The following is a 27,500-nucleotide window of genomic DNA, read 5'->3' on the forward strand; positions in this document are numbered from 1 at the left end:
GATGAGGATGTGAACAAAAGCATCTGACGATGATGGCGCCACATTACAAAAATTACAATTTTAATCTTTAAGAGGAGGGAGGGAGGCTGCGGGAGAGTGAGCGTGCGAGGGAGGGAGGGAGGGAGGGGGAGAGGGAAGAGAGAGAGAGAGAGAGAGAGAGAGAGAGAGAGAGAGAGAGAGAGAGAGAGAGAGAGAGAGAGAGAGAGAGAGAGAGAGAGAGAGAGAGAGAGAGAGAGAGAATTTTGACTTTGACAAGTTTAAGACAAAACTTATACCTAAAAAGGATGAGATAACTTAGGTTATCCTCATCCTCATCTTAATAAGTCCCTATGTAGGCTCCCGTATCAAAATACAGTACTTAGGTATATCAGCATATTAGAATATATACAAGACGAGAGAGAGAAAGAGAAAGAGAGGGGGGGTGAATGAGGGTGAAGAGGGTGAAGAAGTTAAGTGATGGGTGCGTTGGAGAGCGGCTATCGAGGGTTAACAAACATTCACATAACGGGAAAATATGAAAACTGAAGCGATTCGCAGAGCAAATGTTTTCATCACATCACCAAAACCCCCTTTTTTCAACTATTAAATCTCCGTGCTGCTTCGCCTTCACCGTGAAAAAGACTTATTTAGCATATAATCCATACATCAAGAGGAGTGGTTTACGTGACCGCCTCTTGAAAAAGCTCCATCAAGAGCGAGGCAGCGAGGCGAAAGTAGGTAACGCAGGAAAACGCCAATGAAAATAGAGAGACCAGGTGAAACGTAAAAAAAAAAAAAATGCGGTTTAGGATGAAAATACCTATAAAAAAGATGAAGATGAGTAATCGCACAATGACGATGAGAACAATTGACGGCAAAGCGAAAAGTTTGAAACTAAACGTTTTACCAAGAAAGAGAGAGAGAAAAAAAAATGACCATACAAACTACAATGAGAGAAGAGAGGGGAGATAATACTGAGAGTCCCCGGAGTGAGAGAGAGAACCAGGCGGGACGTGTGAACAATGGGTGTGGAGAGGACGCAGGAGAACGCGCCTCGATCAATCTGCATGGCTATTTATTGCCTGTAGTCAACCGCTGCCTTTCTAATACATAAATAAATAAAAGAGGAAATGAATTAATGAATAAATAAATAAACAAACACATTATAGATAAGTATGAATAAATGAATGAATGAATAAATACTTAAAAAAAAAAAACATGTAATACAAAAATCTTGTGCAACGTATAAAAAAAAAAATCGAGCTGCCAGGTTCTGTTGAGAAAAAAACGACTCGCTTCTTTTACCTCTTCGTGCAATATTGACTCGTCTCTCCATCCCATTAACAAAATAACCTCGCTAACCCCCACTCCTAACTCCTTCGCCCCAACGTCTTCCACAACGATTGCGAAACGACCCCATGAGGTCATAAAACCAACCGTAGTATGAACACAAAGAGCGCCACCTGCACGGAGTAGTTGTAAACACATGTCTCCTAGGCTGGCATAACCCCCTCGAACCCCCCTCCCTCCCACCTCTCTCTCTCCACTGCCCCCCCCCCCCAAACACCGACAAAAATCTGGACACAGAAAATAGTAAGATGTCAGGATCTGCACTCACACGTGTTAAAGATCACTTGGGGCGGACAGAACAAGTCAAATTCGTGTGCTTGACAATAACCACTGGGTTATTGTCTCCCAATGCGAACATGCACTGTACTATGCCAAAGAAATTCCCGGGTTCCTTTGAATTTACATCTGATTCGCTCATGGGTAAATGAACAAGCTTTTTAAAAAAAATAAAGTAATAAATAAAATCATAAAGATAAAAGGGCTACGGAAGCAAAAAAAGGAGTCCCCAAAGATCTATCACGCAGAAAGGCTCAAATCGGCGAAATGATAGCTTTTTGCGAGGAGCAAGGCGAGTGGGCACAGCGAGCCCTCCGCGGCGTGTGGGAAGCCCAGTGCCCGGACACCTCCACCAGGCACACACATGCCCGCCCTTGCTACACGCCCACGCCACATGTGAATTGCGTCGTCCTGCCTGCCCGCCATGCAACCCGCAGCCCAGTCATGCAGGCAGCTGGACCATGGAGCTGGTTCCTTCAGCTTGGGCGAGTCCGGGCAGGTGTGAAGACGCATCCACTCAGCTGAGACCCTTAAGATGAGTAAACAACCCCGCCGCGAACCTCTCACTCTTTCCCTTTTTGCCTCTCCTTCTATCCCTCTCCTCCTTCTATCCCTCCTCTCCACTTCTTCCTTCTATTCCTCCCGCTCCTCACAAGTAGCCTGTGCTTGATGAGAATATAACAATAGATTTCAGCTGAAAATAATTGGCCAACGCTCCTCCTGCAGAGACTTCTTCAGCGTACCTTCCTTCTTCGTTCGTTTCATGCGATTAATTTTGACGTAACGACATCTATCCGAATCTATCTCTTCTTTCTTCTAACTCTCATGGCCGCGACTTCAATCTATACTCCTTCCCTGTTACAGTTACTGTCGTAACATCTATAATCTCTTTTTTTTTTCGTCGCTTCTTTTACTGCTGCGAATTCTGCACATACCCTTTACACGCCAGTCTCACCGGCGTGACATCTCTCCGTACCTTTCTCACGCTTGTTATCGCCGCCCTCTTTCCGTCGCCAAGCAAAACCGGTCACCGTCGACGTCATCCGCGGAAACTCCGATTAGCCGAAGCAGACGGATCCATTAAGCGAGATAAAAAAAAAAAAAAAAAAAAATGAGGTGCCACCGGAAGTCACATCCCTTAACCTCCCTTCCCCCTCCCCCCCCCTCGTTGGAGGAATCAATGGCGAGCGCCGTGTCCGCGCCCGATGCCCATGCCAACCCGTGTGTGACAGGCCCCGAGGGTGACGTCATCAACACGCTGACGGATCACAAATACCCGGGGCGTCAACAAGCGTCCGTGCCAAGCATATCGCTACGAGCTCGCGTGCAATGTACTGCCCTTAAAATAAACAGGCTGAGGTGGAAATAGAAGCACCGACCCGTGTGCGTGCGTGCGTGCGTGCAAGAGCGCGTGGGCGTCCGAGCGGTCAGCGCGCGACACAGCGACCGAAGGTAATGTTGCAGTTGTTGCACGGCCCCGAACAGATGGCCAAGTGCTCACCCGCCTCGTAATGTTGCCTCGGAAACGCTTTTATTGGCTTCGTCAGGGGGCGAAGAACTACCATTTCTAGACGGGCTATAGCTCTGCGGTTTGCTTCTATTTCCCTGTTCTAGAAAGAAAACCCACAATATTCAACATGTAAGCAAAGGGCGCGGGTGTTTGCGTGCAGCTGTGTGGATATGCAGATAATATACTCTCTTTCTCTCTCAGAGTTCAAACGTGAGGTATTTCTTGCGCATCTTCAAGGAATAAACTTCAGCGTTTTTTTTTCTTTCTTTCTTTCGTCTTTATTCCCTCGAAATTCAGTCGCTGCTTCCTTTTCCTTCCTTCGTCCCTCTCCCCCGCTCTTGAGAAATCGGCCCGCCCGACCCGCCCGCGCGAGCATCCTCCCGCATCGGCGATCCAACCCGGAGATAGCAAACCGCCTAAGGGCCGAGGCAGCTTCCTTGGCGCTGACGACCACAACAAACTGGTTATAAATACCCAAACAACCCTCCGCTGTAATTGCGCCGGTGAAGCAACACGGCCGGAAATAGCCCCGCCTGGCACCCTCCCTTGTGCCATGACGCCTCCTCGGCCGCCGCGCTGCTCCGCCCCCGCTCCACGCCCGCGCCGCCCATACTCTTTTTTCCCTTTCGCCGAAGAGGCCCCGGTGCCCGCTCTCCCTATTAGACACTTGCACACATATTTCCTTCACCTCCCGTTTTCTATTAAAAGTTATTTCTACCACGGACATTTTCATTTCGTTTAACGTCTCATCATAATTTTTTACTACATTCCCCTCTCCCAACCCCTTCCCTCCCTCCCCCTCGCTCAAAGCCCTTCCACCCTTTCCCCTCGTTGCCTCCCCTCCTCCATGCCCGCTACCTTTTCCCCTCAAGTCCGGGCACAGTCCCCCCCCCCCCGTAAATCAGGTCCTTTCCACAACATCGACTTCCCGCTCAACGACCCCCCCTCCCCGTTCAACGCCCCTACCCCTTCCTTCCACCAGAATAAATAACCCCCGCCCGTCCAGCTGCGCCCATCCATCACCGCGTTGTAAGTCCGTCAGCGCGTCAGAACTCAGTCAGCGCGCTACGAGTCCGTCGGCGCGTCGTAAGTCCGTCAGCGTAGCCCGTCAGTCAGCGAGCGCAAGTCCCCTCGTATCCCGTCAGCTGATGACTTGTTAATTTAGGAACCGTAAATCTGTGGCTGCTTGTGCACCAGAGAACCGCGGCGTCGACGGACTGACAGATACGCGCTGCAAGGAAGGACTTACTTAGCGATCTTGATTTTACTGAAATAAAAATAAGTATTTAATCCAGCTTAGAAAAAAAAAAAACGGTACGGTGTCGTTTTATTAGGAGATAATCCAACTTGGAGAAAAAAATGCCTTACGCAATTACCCCCCCCCCCCTCAGTTAACAACCCTTACTTACTTCGCGGTTTGATTTTATTAGCAAAAGAAGACTTCCTTCTTGCCCATTAACGAGGAAATACGAAACCTTCCCCCCACTCCCCCTCCCCCTCCTCCAGCCACGAGACCCGAGCCTTCTAACAATCGGCCAAGTCGACCTAAACAAACAAAACCAGATTTACAAACGCAAACCTTCTGTATGTCACGTGGCCTCGGTGCAGGGGAAAAGGGGAATCGCGCGATGACCAAAGGTGAAGGAGAACAGAGAAAAGGGGAAAGAAAGAAATGCAAAATTCTTGTAGTTTCTCACTGTATGCAGCCAAGGACAGTGGAAGGTGTAAGGCGAAGGAAAACGAATACACAAACAGGTTTATACATAAAAAAACAGGCATGGAATTTATATTACTTCGTGATATATGTCGCAGAGAAAACCGGGATCGCGGTAAAGCGAAGGAAATGGAAATTATCAAACTTGACGAAAAAAATAATAATAATAAATAAATACAATAAATATCATGAAAAAATACGCGATTTCGTGATATATGCAAATAAAGGGAACCCGCTTTCATGCAGCTGGAAACACGTACTATCATCTCGGAAGCACTAAAAAATCAAGACCAAATCGCTACACACACGCAACGAATACACGCTAAATGATAACCATAAAAACCGCGGGCGCTAACATGTTACGTGCATGTTACGTGTCTGATCGAGCCCCGCATATCATCTCCAAAGTATACACATTCACGGTCATTCAACACCACGATTATGCGAGCGGCTACAGATGGGTTAGTCATGCACGGTCTCCAACTTCCGGACTTATTCACTGTAGAATCATGCATAAACAGCGGCTCTTACGAAACAACTGCCAAGGAAAGCGGCCAAGTACCTTAACCATTATCGCTTGCAATGGCGTGCATATATTTGCGGCAAAATATACACCGGCGGAGTCTGCTTACAGCCATTTTGTTTGTTCTCTCGGGAGAAAAATATAAATAAAATAAATAGATAAAAGGATTTGTTGGGACTGCTATAAAACCCAAAGCCGGGACAGTCTAGCCAAGTGTCGAGAAATGAACAAAATAAATGGAAATATTTCGGCAAAGTGCTGCTTTGACACCGCAGACTAAGCCATTGTTGAGTCGGAATCGTAAACTAAACAAAAACAAAGACTGGGTCATGGCTGATTAGCGGCCGCGCAACTCTGGACATTTTAGATAAGAAATTTCATGGCCTTGCTTTTCTCCCAGCTGCATATCAAAACGGGGCCCGGAATCAACTGCAATGCAACAATTCGAAAAAGGTTTTCGTTCAAAGACCTTATCATTAAAAATATATCCCAGAGCACGCCGTGTCACAGTTCTAGCGTTCCAAATAGCTTCCGAGTGAGATCAAACGAGTGTCTTAAAATCCGGAAAAAAATAAACATATAAAAAAAACAATAATAATAAAAATAAACCGTTAAATACATCGTCTCCTTTCAAGTCGCGTCCGGGTGTGTGTATGGGAGCGAGACAGCCCCACGTCAAGAGCGCAGCGGAGAAGTAGAAAATACCCACTTGACGGGGTCGCCGAGAAAAGAGACCCACCCCCCCTTCCTCGTACATATCACTGCCGCGGGGCCACCTGCGCCCGTAAACTTTATGCAGCCACCCACTCTCCCCCTTCCCACCCTCCTTTCCTCTTTCCCTCCTTCCCTCCTCTCTTCCCCGTTTCCTTCTCTCCTCCCCCTTCCCTCCTCTCCTTCCCTCCTCCTCCTCCTCTCGAGCCCATCCTGCTCTCGGAGGATGGATGAAGGCAATTAGAAAGAAAAAAAAAAAAAGCCATAACATACAACTTCAAAAACACTTTAGATCTTATTTTTTCCCCACACTTTCTCTCTCTGGTGATCAAGGAATGTTAGTCTTCTCCATATGCGTCCTCTCGGTTAATGGCAATGGAAATAGGGCCGACGCTTCCCCTCGTACGTCAACGCAAGGGCCACGCGAGCCAAGGCACATATCAGCTGTCCCCCCCCCCCCTCCTCCCGCTTCTCGCAATAACCGCGCAAGCCTTCGAGGTAAATAAAGGCCGTGCCTACCATTGACAAGTCCCGTGTCTGAATCTCGAAGGCTCACGGTTTCATAAATCTGCTGAAGGGTATATTGCCCCGAGGAGCTGTAGAGACCCATTACCATTTATGAATTACCTCCCCGAGACACGTCCCCCTTGCTCATAAATGCCAAAAGGCGAATGTAAGCGATTTACAACACGCGTAAAAACACACACTTGAGATAGATACTGGTCCCGGTAGTTCTCCTACTGATAAAATCCAAAAGCATTCTCAGCGAAAAGCACACATGAGGGATGAGGGATGATGACGTGAGCTTTGGACGCATCCCATACTATCAGTCAAAAATTTAAACTTTTTTTCCTAGAAGAAAAAAAAAACATGTGTAAATCATCCAAGAATTAAACTCCTCCATCGCGATACCCATTATTTCCCCAAAACAAGCACTCCTCTTAGGCCTTCGACCTTCAAGAGTGTCCCTCAAGAGTATCCGAAATGATTCCCTAGAACGCGGATGTGCTGGGGAACGAAAATACTCGAGAGAACCATTTGTCGATGCGGAGTCACCTCAGCGTCATGGCTAAGCTTCGCGGTTCTCAAGCAGTTAAGTAGCTGTTTATAAGATGCGTGACTCACACTCCAAATGTCTGCCTGCGCCCCGTCCTCAAGAGTCCTGTCCGTGCCGCGGCCTCCCCCGCCTGCCATCCTGCCCTGATCCTCACAATACGGGTTCCGCCCTCACCATTTAGGGCTCCTATCGCCACGGATAAAAACTCCGACCATTTGGTACACAATATCCCGCCAGCTCGTCACACGGATGGAAGGGACGCCGGGCCACTTCATCACGGCGGCCTACACCTGGCCGGGCGATCCGGGGCAAGAACTCTCGTCGAAGAGAAACACATTCTGGTAATTCTTAGGGAAACATATCAAATCTCCTCCTAGCAGATGTATGCTAATCGCATTAACTGGCAGAAAAAAGCGCTCTCTACTCTACGAAATAGAAGGGATAGGGGGATAGGGAGGGGGTTGGGGTGGAGCCGAGGGTGAATGACGCAGAGCAGAGGGCCTTAAACGAAACCATACCCAAGCCGCCCCAGCGTCTGGCGTCTTTGCGTGATCGTTCAAATCGACACGACTCGCTTTTTCACGGCGCTTACAAGAGTCATCGCGAAAGACTCATCGCGTACGACTCAGTACGGACAAGTGACCCGCACTGCCCCAGGTCGTCGTCACACCTCATTGCCCCCGTACCCTATGTGGTTTATCTCTTCTCGTGATAAATAAACCTCCGAGACGTCGCGAAAGTGCAACATGAATCAACATGACGCGAACCACATCACGCCGTGACGCACGCGATGCCTTAATGAGCTCTCGTCTGCCAGGATGGACGCGCATACGAATAAAAACACGGGCATGGGGGCCGCGGGAAAAAGTACTTGGGGGATGTGAAGAGCGAAAAAAAGTCATCTAAGAAAGTGAAAGGAAACTGATCACAGGGCTATGAAGTGTAGTTATAACAAATCAATATCAAACTCTTTTCGTCGTGTAATAGTCTTCATTAAAGGGCTGCCGATATTTATATACTTGTACTCGGTTTCTCACAGACAGACTTGTGCATGAAGACAAATGGGCGTACTTAAATATTATATCATATTACATTACATTATTTTACATGGCATTACACTACACTACACTACATCACACTTTGTCTGTCTGTCTGTCTGTCTGTCTGTCTGTCTGTCTGTCTGTCTGTCTGTCTGTCTGTCTGTCTGTCTGTCTGTCTGTCTGTCTGTCTGTCTGTCTGTCTGTCACACACACACACACACACACACACACACACACACACACACACACACACACACACACACACACACACACACACACACACACACACACACACACACACACACACACACAAAGCGAACGGATAACATTTCTATCAGTAATGAACTACTTTGAAGCAGGATATCAACCGAGATTAATCTCCAGAACAAAAAGAAGAAGAAGAAGAAGAAGAAGAAGAAGAAGAAGAAGAAGAAGAAGAAGAAGAAGAAGAAGAAGAAGAAGAAGAAGAAGAAGAAGAAAAAGAAGAAAAAGAAAAGAAAAAGAAAATGGAAGAAAAAGAAAAAGAAAAAGAAAATGAAGAAAAAGAAAAAGAAAAAGAAGATGAAGAAAAAGAAAAAGAAAAAAAAAAAACGCTGAAATCCCAAGATGGCGGGCTCGGCGACCAGCAGCGGCCGATCACGAACGCCGCTCGTTCTTCCTCGGCGCTATATTAGGCCCTTCCCTTAATCTCTGCCACAACATATTGCTTCCCAAAAGGAAAGCGATAATGACTAAGCAACCCCATATCCGCTCACGACCACTCAACTACCGACGCCATCCGACTATTCGCCCTCTGCCTGCCTCTCCCCCTTTCCTTTCTCTCTCTCCCTCTCCCTCTCCCTCTCCCTCTCCCTCTCCCTCTCCCTCTCCCTCTCCCTCTCCCTCTCCTTCTCCTTCTCCTTCTCCTTCTCCTTCTCCTTCTCCTTCTCCTTCTCCTTCTCCTTCTCCTTCTCCCTCTCCCTGGCCATCCTCTCCCCCTTCTCCCTCTTCCTGCCAATCCTCTCACTCTCTCTTCCACCCCCACCCCCTGCCTTTCCCATACTTATCCCTACCCTTATACGCTCATTCCTTTCTTCGGCCAACACATATGACTCCCCCCCTCCCCTCCCTCCCACCCTCCCCTTCCCTGACATGCACCTTCTCGCAATCCCGGGACACTCCCTGCCATTCCACCCCATTCCAAACAAAGCACAACCTATGCAACATGGCCTTTACACAGCCACACAGACCCACGCACGGAGAACTTTAACAATCCTTTGCCCCCACTTTCCCTTTCACTCGTCTAATTATCTATTCATCCATTTAAATAATTGTCTATATTTGTTCTGTTTTGAGGGGTTGGGGTTGGCCTATCAATAATCTCCCAGTCTGGCCTACGCCGCCATTTGTTACTCCACCTAGATCATGCCCGCTCACTTTCCCTTTCTCTCTCTCTCTCTCTCTCTCTCTCTCTCTCTCTCTCTCTCTCTCTCTCTCTCTCTCTCTCTCTCTCTCTCTCTCTCTCTCTCTCTCTCTCTCTCAGGCCCACACCGGCACTCTACTCCACCTTTAGAAGAACTCCGCCCCGTCTGTCTCTTTTTTCCGCCTTCGCCTTGGCCCTTATTGAGACGCCTGATCTTCTAAGTGATCGGATCCTGAAAAACGCTTTAAGCATCGTCATAGTCGTTTCCAATCCGATATCGCCAATCATCATCCTTTCTCTCTTCTTCCTAATTCTTACATTGGTTTTATTGAGATGCCCCTTTTTTTTTTTTCTTTTTTTCGTTTTAAAAGTGATCAGACGTTTCAAATCGTATTTAGCCGACCCTCTTTCCACTTCCTCTTTTATTTTTTCCCAGTTCATCCGAATTCTCACCTTGGCCTATATTCTTTTTTTGTGATCGAACGCTACGAATCGTCATCATAATAGTTTCAAACATTATTTAACCACGTCTATTTCTTTTCTTTTCTCTTGTTTCTTTGGTTCTCCTTTATCCTTCCGCTTACAGGCGAACAGAAGAGCAGCGAAGCGTGATTTATGCGGTCTTGCCTCCAACACGGAAAGGGGAGTTCTCAAAATTCAAATGAAGCTATTGTGTGCTTGCGATTCAACACCACTTATTTCTTTCTGTCATTTTTCAAACTTTATTCATTTACGCAGAGTCTAACATTTAGCTGAAATGTCCCCACTAAGGAAATTGGCGAAAAGAAATGATAATATTAGTATAAAAAAAAGGATCAGTTTATCTAAAAGCTTATAAAACGAACGATAATGTGCCCCCCCCCCTCTCCGATTTTGCTATTATTTACGTATGTGGCGAGGCAAGAATGCACTTATCCGGTTATAAATCGGCGGCAGGACTAGTCTGGGAGTGTCGAGGCGCGGTTGCCCATGACGTCCCCAGTACACTATGGTCCTGACGTCATTCGGTGGAGCGGGGGTTTAAACACGCCAACGTCCTCCAGGTATAAGGCAATATGAGGGCGTGCACATAACAGTCCCCCTTTGGGCCCCTCCACACCTTATATGTGGTAAGGCCGCCCGCACGCCGCCCACACCCGGCCTCCGGTGCGGTAAAAGTGGGTTCTTCATCTCCCTGTTTGGGCGTGGGGCCAGCACAGCCAGTGTCCAGCCCGCCGGCCTACCTGACAGCCTGCTGGAGCTGGTCCCCTGCTGCTGCCGCCGCCGCTGCCACCTGCAACCTGCAACATCACAACCAGTGACCCTCCCCCGCGCCTATCAGCTATGCATCTTGTGCCATCCTTCTAACGCAACCAGTGCCATATCCACTTTTTAACAAATCCCTATTTCGGGCACACCTAAAGCATTAAATAATTGACTGAAAATAAAACAAGATCAAACTATCATGTTTTTTTTCTTTTTTCCGTTTGACATTTCATCAAAAACAGCTGTTTATTCGGAAGGGAAAAGGCCACGCACTGCCTTGCCTATCAGCCCAATTATTCAAAAGCTCCCTTGCGCTAACCGACTTGTGTTCAGAGCCATATAAAGTACTATACAATGATGAAACACGCCGAAATGCCTCTACAAATACCCCCATTAAACAGCTACAAACCAACAGCTGTGATACGGGCACGTATGCAGGGTACGGCAGAACTTTATTCCTAAAAAAGGCGAGTCCCTTCCTGCCAGGGTCATGCCGGGCGGACTGCCATACTTCGAAATAATAATAGCTGGAGAGGCGAGAAAGGATTTACGGGCGTGCTGGCGTGGGCGTGATGGTGGGCGAGGTGAGGCTGAGTCAGCTATCCCGGCCGCCCACACGCGAGGCTGGTGGATCTCCCACGAGCGTTCCTTCGGCTTGCGAGCTGGGACGACTGCGAGGCCATCCTACCTGCCGCCTCGGACGGGGGGATCCTGGCGTGGCCGAACGCGGGGGGCGCCCCGAAAAAGCGTCTGTTTTCGATGGCAATAACTATACGTCTTTTTTCCGAAACTAAACTATACGTCTTTTTTCCGAAACTAAACCATCCGACTTCGAAATCAAAAGTGCCTTCGAGGGCTTCCAGCCATTACACACGCTTTCCGACTCCTCATTTCAGATAACTGGAAGCTCGCCGAAACACCCGAAGGCGCTCTCCTGTCCGCTTCCCCCGCGTCCGGAGATGCAGGTACGCCTCCCTTCGCCCACGGCCCGCCTCTCTAATTTCGTATCATAAAACGAACACCGTCTTATTTACTGATAATTTGTCTACAAAAAGATACCGAGCCTGTTTTGGACTTGAATATTTATAATCTATATAAAAAATCGTTGGACTGTGGCCATCTGTACGAAACTGATTAAATATCACCAAAGGATGGCATTGAAAACAAGGGTATTCTCAAATGCGACTTCACAATAAGCATTTAAAGGAAAAATGATAACAAAATGATAGGGATAACAAAATCAAGATAACAACAATCATATTAATAACAATTATCATTACCATTATCATTATCATAATTACCCCAGTCAATATAATCATCATCATCCAGGTCGCCCCCAAAATAAATGACGTTACTCAAAAGCTCAAGGGAAAGGCTAGACATAGAAGTAGATCTAAATTCAGACTTTATTAAGTCAACCTGCCAATAGGAAACAGAGAAAAGAGATTCAGAATGGAAAAAAGCTCCGTAATCCGCGGCCCCTTCGCGAGAAGGCCAGCGACTATTTACTCGGCCAATCGTCACCTTTGCGGAGCCGCTGCCATTGGGCTGCCGGCCGAGACGTGGGCTTCGAGGAGGTCATAGGGGCGTCTGAGCGTGGAAAAGCGCGAGGCCGAGCGAGAGGTCGAGGGGCGTAGCTGAAGTCCGTGGGCGGCGCGAAGGTTAATGAGCGCCCTTTCACGCAATGGGCGTCGTGGAGTGGGCGTTCGGGGAGGTCAACGCGAGAGATCTAAGCAGAGTTACGGGGATTTTCGCGGCGGCGGCGGTTCACTGATTTCCAGGTCGAGGACAGAGGTCCATCTCCCGACGGACGTCCTGCGCGAAACAGAAAGCAAACAGGACCTGCCCGCGAGCGCCGTCGATGCCTGGGATCCTGCAACCTGTATTGCACTAAACCTCGTCTTACAGCACCGCTTCCGCCACGCTGCGTCTCCCCAAATCCTCTCCCTGTGCCACTTCCTCTACCTCCCCACCCCCCACCTTGTCTTTAACTCTTATATTTACCATTTACTCTTATTGCTGCTCTTTAATCTCCTTTCTGACCCACACTTCCCCGCATACCCACCTCCGCCCTCTTCGCCATCTTACCTAACAACTACCCTCCCCGACATTTCATTTCCTGCTCCATTCCTCGCTTCCTTAAAAGCTTCCTCCTACTAAACCAGCTTGATATCTGTTCTTGCGATTTTCTAGTCACTGAACATCCGTCTTTAAAGCACACTTTCTCTACTTCCACCACCTCATCGTCATCATCAGTGTTACTCTCTTTATAATCATCCTCCTCCTCACCATCTTCACTATCCTCCTCCTCTTCCTCTTCACTACCATTCCCTTCAACATCACCATCCTCACTATCCTTCTCTTCCTCCTCACAATCACCCTCTCATCCTCATCATCCTCACTAACCTCCCTCGCCATCCTCACTATCATCCCCCTCTTCCTTCTCTCCATTATCATCATCTGTTTCTTTGCTCTTTAAATCCATGCTAATACTACTCCCCGCCCTTCTACACAGTGTTTAAGCTCGGCCCCTTTCTCTCGCCCTACGGTAAACCGGGAGAGCGCCGGTACCTTGAGGTTTATGCGAACATTACTGGGACAACCGGAGCGCACCGAGTATGCGTGGGTAGCGCCAGAAAAACTCGTCGGGCTGGTCGAGCCGACGCTAGGGTCAAAATCCATGGTGAAATATGCAGATAAATAATCATGATAAAAAACAAGGTAGTTCTGTTAATGGAGGCTTATCGACCAACGATTAAACAATGTCGTACTCTTAACCGAAACCCTCCCCCCACCGAAAAGAAATTCAACCAATATTTAACCCTTTTTTAAGTCTAGCTTGCTTGGCAGGAGGACGGGGAAAAGGGCCCCCGGGGTACAATTCTCATCAACGTAGGTAAACAAATACGCTCCTAGGCCTATCACACCCACGTCACACAAAATTAGATGGAAGGGTTTGGTTATCGTTGAGTAACTAAGTCTTGCTGAAGGCCGAGAAGGAGAAAAAAAAAACTCTTGATCCGGTTAGCAGAAAGTGCGCTAGAAAGTTCCGATTTCACGCGTCTACAAGGATCCATTTTAAACGGCGCGTCTCCCTAGCGACCTTGTCCTGGCTCAGGATGCTGGGGAGTGTGGGAGGGCCGAGTACCCTATGTCTCCAGGCAGTGGGCCCCTAGTACTTGGCCGCCCATGCCATCCCGGAAGGCACTCTGGTAACTACAAGTGGAATCGCGATCAATCTCCATTGCCTCCGCGACGCTAATAAACAGCCACACTCGCCCGGTTTGAGGTGAACATCTTGCTTGTACTGTATGATTTAGCCGATATTATTACAGATATGGGGGCATGTCTGAAGAGCCGCAAGGATTTTAGACTAATTAAAGTTACGAATCTCTGCCCCTGTACCTTCGGCCAATGCTGGTTATACTCCGCTCTTTAACAGCAGCCTGACATTACCCACTAAATGCACAACAAGATCATAAAAACCGCCGAGCCAGAGCAACAAAAACTCGAGACGGGGAAGGGCGAAGCTCGCACCAACACCTGTGAGGCAAATAATGAGGGCCACGGAACCTCAACGAGGCAAGAAGCAGCATCATGAGCAGCAGGGAAAAAAAGGCAGGAGCAGGAGCAGGGCGGCGGGAGGAGGGGCGTCATCGCGAGGAAGGCGCCCCCCGCGGCTAGGGTGGCAGGTACGCCAACACGTCCCACCTGCCGCTCCATGTCTGGGCTCCCGGCGAACCTTCACTTTTTCCTCGCCTTTTCAGGGGTAACTAATAACAAGCAGCCGCCGGTAGCACTATGCAGCGAGGCCGCGTTGGCAACACACTGCTTCAATCGCGCGGAAACATGACATCAGCGTCAATGCTTCCTCAGCACCTTCCTATGACTGCGGGACTCGCCGAGCGTCACGCATCGTCGCTTGTCATAAAACTGGCAAACTACGGCTCTTTACTATACCCACCGCCATGGCAAATACAAACACACATTCACACTTAAATGCACTCACCCTCACCCACACACACGCTCATACCCACATGCCCATACTCGCACCCACATTCTCACACACTCCACAATGCCGTCATCGCAGCATCTTCATCACAGTCAGCAAGTGAAAAGACCAAAATCCCACTGGTCATTAATCCCCCCCCCCCACCCCCGCGTTCGATTATTAGGGTCATTACCGACGGCCGAGGAAAAACCTACACGTCGCAATACCGTGATCAATTTCCTGAACAAAGCGCCCGCCACATCGCAAACCCCTCCATAAACATCAGAATAACCGGCAGATCAGTAATAACAGCCAGCGAAGACATTAATGACAGTTCGGTAATAACACACAACTCGTCAAGAGAACAACCGACGCAAGAAGTGATTACAGCGAACCTCGAGTGCCGTGAAATGAAGGACATAAAGGAAATGAAGCAAATGAAAGTAATGAAGCAAATGAAGGAAGTGAAGAAAGTGAAGGAAGTGAAGGAAAGAATTCGCATGAACTCCAGGCTGTCGCAACCCAAGCCCGAGATGACAATAGCCTGGAAGAAGTGTAAACAAGTCTCCCCCCCCCCCACACCTCTCTCTCCATGAGGCAAAAGCAAAGCCGTGGGAGGGGGGTAAGGGGGATGGACGGGGAGGGGGGTAAGGGGGATGGACGGGGAGAGGGGTGGGGGTAAGGGGGATGGACTGTGAGAGGGGAGGGGAAAGGAAAGGAGAAGGAAAGGGACGAGAGAGGGAAAGGTGACATGCCGTTGATACACTCCATACGTACTCTCGCAGAGTTAGGCCTCCATGTCCAAAAATATACTTTTTTTTCTCTCTCTCTAACCTAGCGTAAAGGAACAGCTGGTGAAAATATTATCTTTCCGGGGGAAAACATCCTCGGTCGTCGCTGCCCCCAGGAAGTAGAAGTTGTAGTGCAGCTGCTTCATATTCTTGTATTTGTGGCCCGGGTCGGCCTCCTCCCCTCCCAAACGAAACAACAAGGTGCAGACAGAATGGGCCCATCCCCCCCCTCCCTCTAACCCCTCCTCCTCCTCCTCCTCCTCCTCCTCCTCCTCCTCCTCCTCCTCCTCCTCCTCCTCCTCCTCCTCCTCCTCCTCCTCCTCCTCCTCCTCCTCCTCCTCCTCCTCCTCCTCCTCCTCCTCCTCCTCCTCCTCCTCCGGAGTTTTATTTATGTCTTCTCCCTCATCTTACCACGCTTGCTTCCCTTCCCTTTGGTGGGCGAGCCGTGAAGACAGTCCTCACGGGCGGCGCAATGAGAACGCCCCTCACTGATAAACTCATTTACTCACAACTGTCAATTATCCTGAGTTAAACTTGTCATTTAAACGCTCGTGGAGCTGCGCGTCTCCAAGGGCTTTCTCGACGGCCACTTCCCAGCATCTCCGCTAATCAGAGCAAAAGTCTCCCGAGATGCTTAATATGTGCCTGGGGGCGGTGGCGTCATCTTGGATAATTTATGTGGATAAAAAGGATAATAGGGCGGGCGCACCTGGCTCCCCACCTTTGGGCAGCTGAGTCATACCCGAACACCTACATGACCTCCAGTGCATTAAAGGCCACGCTTGGATATTTCTAAAACCCCATTAACGCATGGATTTTATGTTCGACCAAAGGCAACCCACAAATAATAATTTATTACTGCTACTTCTAATTATTTCTATCTGAATTTCTAACATCCGACAGACTCGCTAATAACAAGTCCATTAAACCTCGCGAAAAAGACAAACACCATAACGACCGACGTCAGCCCTGAACCCAACCGACTGCATTACTGTTCGTGCGGATGCGTCACGCCGCGTTATATTCTCGAGGGATCTACAATCTGCCAGCGAGACACGGGAGGTTCCGGCGGGACCCATCAACACGTCGGCTGCCGAAGGATGCAGGGCTGAGTGTGCCGCTCACTCGTCACCACACCCAGCCACGCTATTATTGTTTCCTGTCCCTTCGTCCCTTCATGCTCATTTTCCCTCTCCCTCTCCCCCCTTTCCCTCTCCCTTTGCTTCTGCTTCTCCCTCTGCCCTTCCCTCCTCTCCAACGGGGCATCCGGGCCCTAAAGGTGGCTGGCGGGCGTGGCTCACGTGAGCCATCCCGTGTGGGGGCGGCGGTGCCGGCAGCACCTGGCCCCAACACATGCCCGCCTTTCTTCAAACATACACATTTCGCGATATATTTTTACGCGCGGGTTAGCGCATCGCGGCAGCAAATATGCAGTCCTTACTCATCTTACTCATTCGCTTCTCTGCCTCGGCCCTTCGCCTTCACATGGCAGCGCCCACGCGGAGAAGAAATGCAAACTGGCCGAGAATAACAAAAGCATTTTCGTGGCCGCTAACTAGCTGCGCCAGGTCCAACCGTTCGAAGTAGAGTTGTGAAAGGGTGTTTATATTCGTCTCTCGTCCCGTGTCGCCATTATATTCTCCCGCGTGTCTTCTTCGACTTCGTCAGTTCTTGGACCGCCTTATAGCATCGAGGGGCCATTACCGCCACATCCCTCTTGCCCGCCAACGCCTCCTCGCAGTAAATCATCCTCTCTAAAATTAAAAGGGAATATGTCATACCCTTACCTTCCCACTCTAACCGAACACAAAAAGTCAAAAATCCTTCAGACAAAATGGTTGACCCTCCCCCCTCCCCCCCTCCCTCCATCCCTCCTCCCGCCGCAGCGTAAATCCCCTTCACAACGTCTGCACACTTTTTACGGCGTATTTTTTCCCCTTAATTTCTCGTGTCACATGGGCTTACCTCCCCCTTCAGTGCCACCTGTGAAGCAATTTCTCAACGGTCAGGGCTCGAACTGGGGCCTTCCCCGCCATCTCTCACGCTGGCAGCACAAATGGCTGACGAATTAATGTTTTGCCTTCGCTTAATGCCGCGGCTGTTCATACTGGAGAAAGGGAGGTGGGGCAGCCTCGGAGACTGCGCGGAGCGACCTGCTAATATTGTTTTTACGTTTTGTCTGTCTGTCTCTGTCTCTCGCACACTAACTCGCATTCATTCACTTACTTGCTTATTCACTCACTCACTCACTCACTCACGTATGCATAAACACACCATCAAAAGACGTGGCCGGTTTTCAAGAGTAAGGCAGACTATTAAACTTCAAAGGTCTCGGTCTTCAAGAATGCTTCCCCCCCCCACACACACACACCAAGAAAATGCACTTTTTTCCAACCACGACAATTCTTTACGACTTTTCAAAGTGAGAAGAAGAAGAAAAAAAAGTACCCAAGATATGGGACAACGAGACGTTTGCCTCGAGTGACCTCCATCTCTCCCGCTCCTATGACCCCGTGGAAATGTCAACCAGGGAACGCTCACAGAATAACTTTCCTCCCCCGGCGCGCCAGTGGAAAGATCGCATCACACAAGACAAAAAAAAAAGTAAAAAAAAAAATAATAATAAAATAAAAAGCAAAAAAGGAAAGTAATTTTTCCCCCAACAGTGTGTCCAATGGGATGCCTCCATCTTATCTCGCGCCAACTAGATTCACGTTTCGCGTTTTGAACATTAAAAATCACCCGACTCATGTGACTGGTTTTGGGGGCAGACCAAATGCGCCTGCACAATGTCAATGCTGCAGCCTAAACCATTATCTCATTTTTGTTCTCCAGGCAACGCGGGCCATGGACGCAATGGAGTCTTCACTTTCCCTATCGGAGAGGAAAGAGAGGGAGTAAATGAAGTAAAAGAAGAGGGAGGAAGAGAAGGAGGAGGAGGAAAAGGAAGAGGAGGAGGAGGAGAAAGAGAAGACGAAGGAGGAGGAGGAGGAGGAGGAGGAGGAGGAGGAGGAGGAGGAGGACGAGGAGGAGGACGAGGAGGAGGAGGACGAGGAGGAGGAGGACGAGGAGGAGGAGGACGAGGACGAGAGGAGGAGGAGGGAGGAGGAGGAGGAGGAGGAGGAGGAGGAGGAGGAGGAGGAGGAGGAGGAGGAGGAGATAGAGGAACAGGAGAAGAAGAAAGTAAAGGATGAGAGAAGAGGATCGGAGATGAAGGAAGAAAAAAAGCGAGGCCGAAGAGATAACAGGCGAAAAATACAAATGACACAAGATATCTCGCAGAAGGAGCAATCCAAGGAAAGGAGGGGCTGGCATGTGAATGAGCAATGCCGCTAATTTGTAAATACATCTTTCTTTTATTCCCTGCCACAGCGTGGGGGCGGGGGAGTGGCGGGGTGAGGAGGGGAGGGGGGGGGCAAGCGTTCTTTCCCATCGGCTCATGTACAGAAGAGACAATACAAGACAGACAGAAAAAAAGAAAGAAAAAAAAAGTGAAAAAGAGAAAAAAGGAGAAAAAGAGAAAGAGAGAGCGCGAGGGGCACAAGACCCGAGACACGGGAGGCCAGACGGGAAGACGAGAGGACCTCCCGGACGCCGCCCCGAGGGAGAGCTTGAGCGCAGCAAGGGCGGCGTCGAGGAGGCGAGGGGGGAGGGGGGAGAGAGAGAGAGAGAGAGAGAGAGAGAGAGAGAGAGAGAGAGAGAGAGAGAGAGAGAGAGAGAAGAGAGAGAGAGAGAGAGAGAGAGAGAGAGAGAGAGAGAGAGAGAGAGAGAGAGAGAGAGAGAGAGAGAGAGAGAGAGAGAGAGAGAGAGAGAGAGAGAAACCCGTGCTAGCAGCTAAGGGAAACGACCTCAACGACCCGCGGGAAAGGTAACTCCCGGTTCTTAGAGTCGTAGCGGGAGGGGCGTTTGCCTTGCCCACGCCCTCGCGCTACGGTCAGCTGGCGGCGGCGCACAGGGACGAGATCCTCTTCGAAAACCCGTGTTAAAGGGACTGTGTAGGATGGATAATGTATGTCGGGGGGGGGGGGTGAAAAAGGAGGGAAGAGAGAAGGAGGGAAAGGCAAGTGGAAGGAGGAGGGAGGGGAGGAAGAAGAGAGAGAGGAAAGGGGAGGGAGGATGTAGGAAGAAGGTAGAAAGGCGCAGGATGGCAGAGGAGAGCATCGAGGAAGTAAGGGGGAGGAGGAGGGAGGAGGGAGGTGGAAGGAAGAGGAGGTGGGAAAACCTAATAAGGCAGAGGAGGGAAGGAGCAGAGCGTAGGAGGAGAAGAGGGGGGGGGATGAGGAAGAGAAGGGGGAGGGAGGAGGAGAAGAAGGGGGGGAGGAGGAGAAGAGGAGAAGGGGTGGGAAGGAGGAGAAGAGGGGGGAGAGATGAAGGAGGAGGAGGAGAAGAGGAGAAGGGGGGGGGTCCGAGCAAGGTAGGATACCGAAGCAGGCCCTGAAGCACCTCCGACCGCCCTCCATAAAAGTAACAGTAAGAAGCGGGCGCACTAACTCTAACGCGAAGGTCAACGACTCTGCACAATCCGACCTGATCCGACTCCCTATTTTGGGCTTCTGGGTCCGTCACTAGAGCTACGGCGGGGGGAAAGGGAGGGGGGGGGGGAGGGAAAGAGGCTGGAAATGAAGCAGGAGAACAAGAAATCCACAACATCGCTCTCAGATGCCCAATTCCTTGCGAAACTTCCCGAATAAATATAGAAAGACCATCCCGCCTTTATAAGTATTTAGAAGGGAAAAAAAAAAAAAAAAAAAAAAAAATGACAAACCGCCGACACGGACTCGTTACGCAAACACCGCCTGCGTGTCCGGCAGTCCCCTAAATTTCGCCCGCTATCGCCACCAATGTCGTCCCAAAGACATCACCCACTACCACCACCTGCACCTTCCCCTCCCCCACCCCACCCCCAACACTCTCTCCACCCCCTCCCCTACCCCACCTTCACCCCTACCACTCACCACCCATCCACCCACCCAGCCCCTCCCCCACCTTATCCTCCCTTTCCTTGATCAGCCAAGTTTGACGCTGAAGATTATTGCAGGTTGTGACCCCCTCCACCCCTTCCCCTTCCCCCCCTCCCCTCTCCCTTTCGCCCACGAGGATAAGTACAAAGTTTTCCCTGTAACGAGAGGGAGCCACGTCGCCAAATATGACATCACCTCGGAGATCAAGCTTCAGTCAGGAGAGGGAAAGAGAGCGAGAAAGAAAAAAAGGGGGGGGGGAAGGAAAAGCGAAAAGAAATATAGCCCGAATGGGAGAGAAAGAAAGAAAGAAAAAAAGGTAACAGAGAACGATAAACAAAAAGAGAAAAATAAGCCAAAGAGGAGAACCCACGAGGAAAAAAAAAACAGAAAAGGAGAGCAAGCTAAAAAAAAAAAGAGAGAGAGAAACAGAGATAGATAGAGACGAACAGAGCGAAGAGACAGAACAAACATCCCGCCTACTTTAGCATCAACTCACGCAGGAGTCACGTGACTTTCCTGTGATGATCCGCCTCCTTCCACGTGGATAAGACTCACAGGTCTCACAGTCCATGAAATCATAATAATACGACACCCTACGAGGATTCTAACTCGAAGGCATTAAATAACAAGGCTGGAGAAGTGGGAGGGAGGGCGAGGGGGGAGGGGGGGGAATCACAGGCTTCTCTTGTGCGAGAGTTAATAGGTCTTGCAAATCGGAGGGAAGTGGGGGGGGGGGGGAGGCGACACTGTCCTATCTAATACCTCGGGGATCTTGCTTAAGCCCCTTCCCCCTCTTCGCGTCAAATCTTACTAACCCCATTAAACCGCAGACGCACAAGATAAGCAACTCACCCGAGTCCCTAACATATGCTAAGGAACACAGCGAGAGCTATCAAATTGCCGCCGACAAGCACTAATGCAGCCACCCAAAAGAGAAAAAAAGAAAAGAGAAGAAAGGGGAAAACACTGAAAAAACAAACAGTAAACACTTTAAACCACCCAAAACCAAGGCAAAATTACCGGTCCCCTACATCTTAACCCCTCCCCCAACTCTCCTTCTCCACCTCCTTTACTCTCCCCTCCCCTCACCTCCCCTCCCTTCCCTTCCCTTCCCCCGTGTGCATCATTTCCACCCCAAAATAAGAAAATATCTTCCGGGTAGATTCAAAACTCCCAATTACTTACGAAGTCCCAGCAACACGTGACCAATAACTCACCACGATCGCTGCCCCCAGCTTGATGCATGCGCCAACAGCACGGGGGGGGGGAGGGAGCCAAGCGAGGGTGGCGAGGGTGGTGAGGGTGGGGAGGGGAGGGGAGGATGGGGGGAGGATGGGAGGAGGAGGAGGGGAGGTGCAGGGAGGAGGAGGAGGGGAAGGAGGACGAAGAGGAACGAGAAAGGGGGGGGGGGAGATGAGCAGGGAAATGAGGGGAAAGAAAGGGAGAAGGGAGGCGAAAGGAGGGAAGATAGGGAAGACAAAGAAGAGGAAAGAAAGAGAGAGAGGAGAAAAGAAAGAATGGGGAGGGGGGGGGGCAAAGGCGATGGGGGTGTGGTAGCGAAAGGAGGAGGGGGAGGGGCGATTCCGAGCGAGTTATGGGCCTAGAGAGAGTGGGAGGACGAGGAGGGTATCCTAGCTCAGGTCTGATGAGCAGTGCATCAGCGCTGGATGCCAACCCTCTTTCCCAAACACTTGGCATCGCTGTATGAATATGTGACATTATGGTGGCGTCACATAAGTCAGGAAAAGCCACCGTTTCGCACATCGCAGGCGACAAATCAAACCCTTAAACAAACAGATAGATCCATTAACGAAGGCGCTCGTCATCATAAGAAAGACGCAAAAACAAAAGAACAACGAAGGAGATAAATTCCAGACCGGCCAATTTTCGCAACCGGCTCAGCGACAGCGGGAGACCAACCCTGGTGACTCATTGTGAATCTACAAACATAGTGATGAGGAACCGAGAGGGAACAGTGCCGCCGTGGGGGGTGGGGGGTGGGGAGGGCAGGGGGAGGGGGGATGGAGGGTTGAGGATTGGGGGAGGGCGGAGGGAGGGGGGGATGGAGGGTTGAGGATTGGGGGAGGGGGGATGAAGGAAGAGGGGCAAGGAAGATGGAAAATGGAAGTCAAGTGGAAAGGGGTGAGAATGCAAGAAACAAGGAAGTATATTCAAAGGTTGAACAGAGGCAGAACAGAGAGAAAGAGAGAGAGAGAGAGAGAGAGAGAGAGAGAGAGAGAGAGAGAGAGAGAGAGAGAGAGAGAGAGAGAGAGAGAGAGAGAGAGAGAGAGAGAGAGAGAGGGAGAAGAACAACGGAGGGGAGAGGGAGAGGTGGGAGGGAGGGAGGAAGGGTGGGGAAGGGGGAAGAGGGTGGGGAGGGAGGGAGGAAGGGTGGGGAAGGGGGAAGAGGGTGGGGGGAGGGAGGGAGGGAGGGAGGGAGGGAAGGAGGGAGGAGGAGGAGAGAGGGAGAGAGGAGAGAGAGAGAGAGAGAGAGAGAGAGAGAGAGAGAGAGAGAGAGAGAGAGAGAGAGAGAAGAGAGAGGAGAGAGAGAGAGAGAGAGAGAGAGAGAGAGAGAGAGAGAGGAGAGAGAGAGAGAGAGAGAGAGAAAGAGAGAAAGAGAGAGAGAAGGGGGGGCAGCACACGGGTATGTGTGTCTGTGTGTCGCATGCGTACGCGCTCGGGCCTGCACCTGGCACAGTGGCACCAGATGAAAAAAGCCCCCCGCCCCCCGACCCGCCACACCGAACGACCCCCTCCCCCTCCCCTCCCTCGCCGCGAAGAAGAGGGACGCGCCTCGCTCGCCCTCCTTCCCTCTCCCTGACCTTAATGAACACGCGCGTTTGGGGAGGGCGTCAACACAGCCACAAAGTGCGAGGCCGTCGCTGCGACAAGACAAACAGCGCCAAGGAGAAAAGGATCCGCCAAGGAATCCAAGCGGGCCTTTCCGCTCAACCCCCGCTCGGCGCAGGAAAAAAACGGGACACACAACGACGCGACGCCAAGTAAAAGTGTCGGCGCAGAGCAAGTGTTCCTGTTGACGGATTTGGTTGTGGTCGCCACGGCGGCCGGCGAAAACCTCTACATCCGCCACGGCGAACTTGGATGAGGGAAACCCGCGCTAGCAATGACATGCTCGTACAGAAATACATGTATATTTGCACACAGGCGCAAACACGCACACGCACGCACGCGCACGTACACACATACATACAAGTATAAATTAGCATCTTATCATATATAGATAGACAGACAAAGAGCGATTAAGAGCTACAGGTAATGACAAACAGTCACTGCAATATGCACATACAGTTGCATATTGCAGAGATGCATGCGGGAGAAGGAGCGAAGCGGTGCCAAGATCTCCCTCTTAATCACAGTACATTTGTAGAAAGTCGTCGTATCAACCTTGCGATCAACAGGTGGGCCACAATACAGTATTATGACAACAGTAACTTCCCGTCAAAAGGGTGTGTCACCTTGACGTACTACTCTCCCTTCTCTTCTCCCCTCTCCCTCTCCCTCTCCTTCCATTCCTATTCCTATCCCCCCCCTTTATCCGTGTCCGCCCTGGTTGCATGACACAATTCTAGTATTCCTAAAACATGCTGCTTTTTCTCCCACCATTCTCTTCTTCTTCTTCTTCATCATCGCGCTCGACAGACAATTAGCCTACGTATCTTCCGCGAATAATTAACGACCCCGGCATGTACACATACTTTCCCGACGCACGAGTTTAGCGGAAAGTTGCTCACTCGAAGCACATCGTTTGTAGTGCATCTTGAGAACACATTCCGCGTCGGTCTCCCTGCCGCCCAGCACGTGTTGCCCCGGGCGATGGTCCGCGCCGCCACCCGCCTCTCCCATCTCGAGTGAATTCACCTGGAGCTTCTCTCTGCAGGTTACATAAGTTTGGATTACCACAACGTCTAGTTTAGTGTATCACTGACGTTACTGACGGTACGGTGAAGGTGCGCAGCTAGAGTAAATAAAAGCAGACTCCTTTGCAGAAAAAATAAGTTTTCTCCAAACAACATGGCCTGACTACCTACGGCAGAGGAGGTTTGCGAGCGGCGGGAGGGACGCAGGTACCAGTCCTTACGCCGGAAACCGATCGTCGTGAATGAGGGGAGGGGTAGGGGGTGAAGGGAGGGGACTAGAGGGGAGGAGAGGGAAGGAGGGAAGCCTGGAGGGGAGGAGGGACCAACACAAAGAAAACGCTACACTCCACCTGCCTTTTCTGAGGAGTACTACGACGCTAGTCCAAATCGGTGGCCAGTAATGAAGACCATCACCCTATTTGATGGAAAAAAACAAGAACTTACTACCGGTCTGCTTACCCCGCCTTACGCAAGTACAACGAGAGAACTTAGGGCCCTCGGCGTGGCAGCGGAAGAAACAATAGAGGCGTTGTAGGCGTCCGTCACGAGCAAGCTGCAGCCGGGCGCTCGGTTTGCTTAACGGCCTCGGAGGCGGCTTGGATAACTGCGAGGGCGCGGAACTCGGCTCGTGACGGCGGCGCGGCGGCGGGCCATCGCGCGCGGGACGCCAGTGGGCTCGGCGAAAGCAGGACGACGAAATAAAGCTCAAAACAGCTCGACTGGAATGGCGGCGAGTAGTAAGCGGCGAGGGCTGGTGTCGGAATGATGGAGCGGCAGGGAAGGAGGGGCCCGGCAGCATAATTGGCAGGCAACCTTGCATTATGCAGTCATCAATCTACATCAAGAGTTAACAGCCAATAATACCACATTGAGTCCCCCACGTTAAGATGGAGGATCTTGCAAGAACGGCGGCCGCCTCCCCCGCCCGCTTCCCTATCGTGGAGCGTTTACCCAAAGATCGGGGAGGCGGGGAGGGGGGAAGGGAGAGGAGGAGTTGAAGGTCGCGAAATTATTGCACTATATCCCGAGAGCGATACTCCACCACAATAACAATGTACCTCGCTGCCTTGACACACACACACACACACCACTCCTTGCCACACGTCGCAACTTAGGCCAACCGTATTCCGTCGCTGCATGCTAGCCTCTCTTTTTAAGGGGGGAGAAACTCCATGCTTTATTTTCACTTCGGAATCCAATCGCAGAAGGAAAAACGTAAAACCTATTCCATTTACTTTAGACATATTCAAAAATAACAGGGAACAAGGAACGTTCTCGGACGGAGCTATGAAAGTGCTTGGTGAGACTAACTTGTGTTTGGTATTACGAGATCACGAGCAATTTGCCTGATGAACGCCAATAAAACCTACAATGAATGCGAAACACGTGGGGCTCCGAATCCCTTCGCGAAACGATTTAATTACGAGGGGGGAACTTGGGAACGAAGAGGAGTAATTACTTTATTCGCACAGCCGCAAAAATACCAGCGACAGATCTATGATAATATTTACTTTCAGATTTCTAAACGGAGCGAGCGCCGATGCTAATATTCATCTCCCGAGTCCTTCAACAGTGATAAAATTTGCAATTCCTACGAGCATTTGCAAGTCTGTCTAGTAAAGCTCTGTTGCGCCACCCGAAGAGATGTTGCAAGGAAACAATACAAAAGCAAAGTTGAGATAGAAAGAGAGAGAGAGAGAGAGAGAGAGAGAGAGAGAGAGAGAGAGAGAGAGAGAGAGAGAGAGAGAGAGAGAGAGAGAGAGAGAGAGAGAGAGAGAGAGAGAGAGAGAGAGTGAAAAAAAAAACATAAAAAAGAGAGAGAGAAATAAAAAAGGAGAGAGAGAGAGAGAGGGGAGATGGGTAGAGGAGAAAGGAGAGAGGAGACAAGAGGAAGTGTCTGAATGAGGTGGCGTGTGAGGACGAACACCAAGTAGTGTGGAGAATGAAATGGGTCGTTTAATCAGGAATGAAGAAGTGGGTTCACTCGAAATGTGGGAGAGGAGAGTGGAGAGGAAGAAACGGAAGGAGTGGCTGATGTGGAAGAACCAAGAAAGGGGATGCATAAAGTGGAAAAGGGAGGAGGAAACGAGGTGGGAGAGAAAAATAGAGCAAGACACAAAAAGAGGGAGAAGGAGGGGGAGAGAGGGAGGGAGAGGGAGGGAGAGGGAGAGAGGGAAGGAGAGGGAGGAGGGAGAGGGAGAGGGGTGGGCTTCGTTCTCGGCGCAACGACCACACGGCCGGCGCGAGCACGTGGGAAAAAAGCGCGTGAGCGAGACAGCAACCGTGGCCCACTGATCCACCGCACCATCGCCCTACTGAACCACCCACGCCCACCCTCCCTCCCCTTCGCTCCTTCCTTCCTTCGCCCGCCCCTCCCTCCCTTACTCCCTCCCTCCCTCCCATAATCCGGAAACGTTTTCGTGGAGCCTTGGCTCACAGTGCGTGTGCTTGTAAGCTTTTGAGCGCGCGCGAGCATGAGTGCGTGCGTGCTTGTTTGTCTACCGCACACTCGCGAGCGCATAAATGTGTGTGCATTTTTATGTATGTATGGGTGTACACGTATACGTGCTCTTTCCCCGCCATAGTGAGTGTTAACGCTGACAATAAAGCGGTGAGAAGGCGCCGCTCACACGGGAAGCTTCAGGTGTGACACTTTTGGAGGCCTTCCTGGGGAAGAGGGGGAAGAGAGAGAGAGAGAGAGAGAGAGAGAGAGAGAGAGAGAGAGAGAGAGAGAGAGAGAGAGAGAGAGAGAGAGAGGAGAGAGAGAGAGAGAGAAGAGAGAGAGAGAGGAGAGGAGAGGGAGAGAGAGAGAGAGAGAGAGAGAGCAGGAAACCATAGACAAAGACCTGCAAAAACCGACTAGGACTCTGCAGGGAGGAATGAGGCGAGAGAGGAGCGGCAGTTCAAAGTCGCTTTATGGGCAAAGCGACCTAGACTCGCTACAGCCAGTGTTCCATGCTAACTGTTACAGCCACCCAGCCATGCCATCCCCCCGGGGCCTCGTTATGAAGGCCCTGTTCCGCCTTACTGCACGCCATACATTCCAGTGGACGCCTTCCCCTGCGCAATGCA

The 27,500-nt window shown here is 50.5% G+C and overlaps 1 protein-coding gene across 2 annotated transcripts in view; it reads right to left on the reverse strand.

Annotated features, from left to right (window-relative positions):
- LOC119574581 (protein held out wings-like) overlaps positions 1 to 27,500 on the reverse strand; it is a 123,933-nt gene that overhangs the window by 43,933 nt on the left and 52,500 nt on the right. The window lies entirely within an intron of this gene.

This window comes from Penaeus monodon, chromosome 6, assembly GCF_015228065.2.
Source record: "Penaeus monodon isolate SGIC_2016 chromosome 6, NSTDA_Pmon_1, whole genome shotgun sequence".
In the NCBI taxonomy this organism is placed as follows: Eukaryota; Metazoa; Arthropoda; class Malacostraca; order Decapoda; family Penaeidae; genus Penaeus; species Penaeus monodon.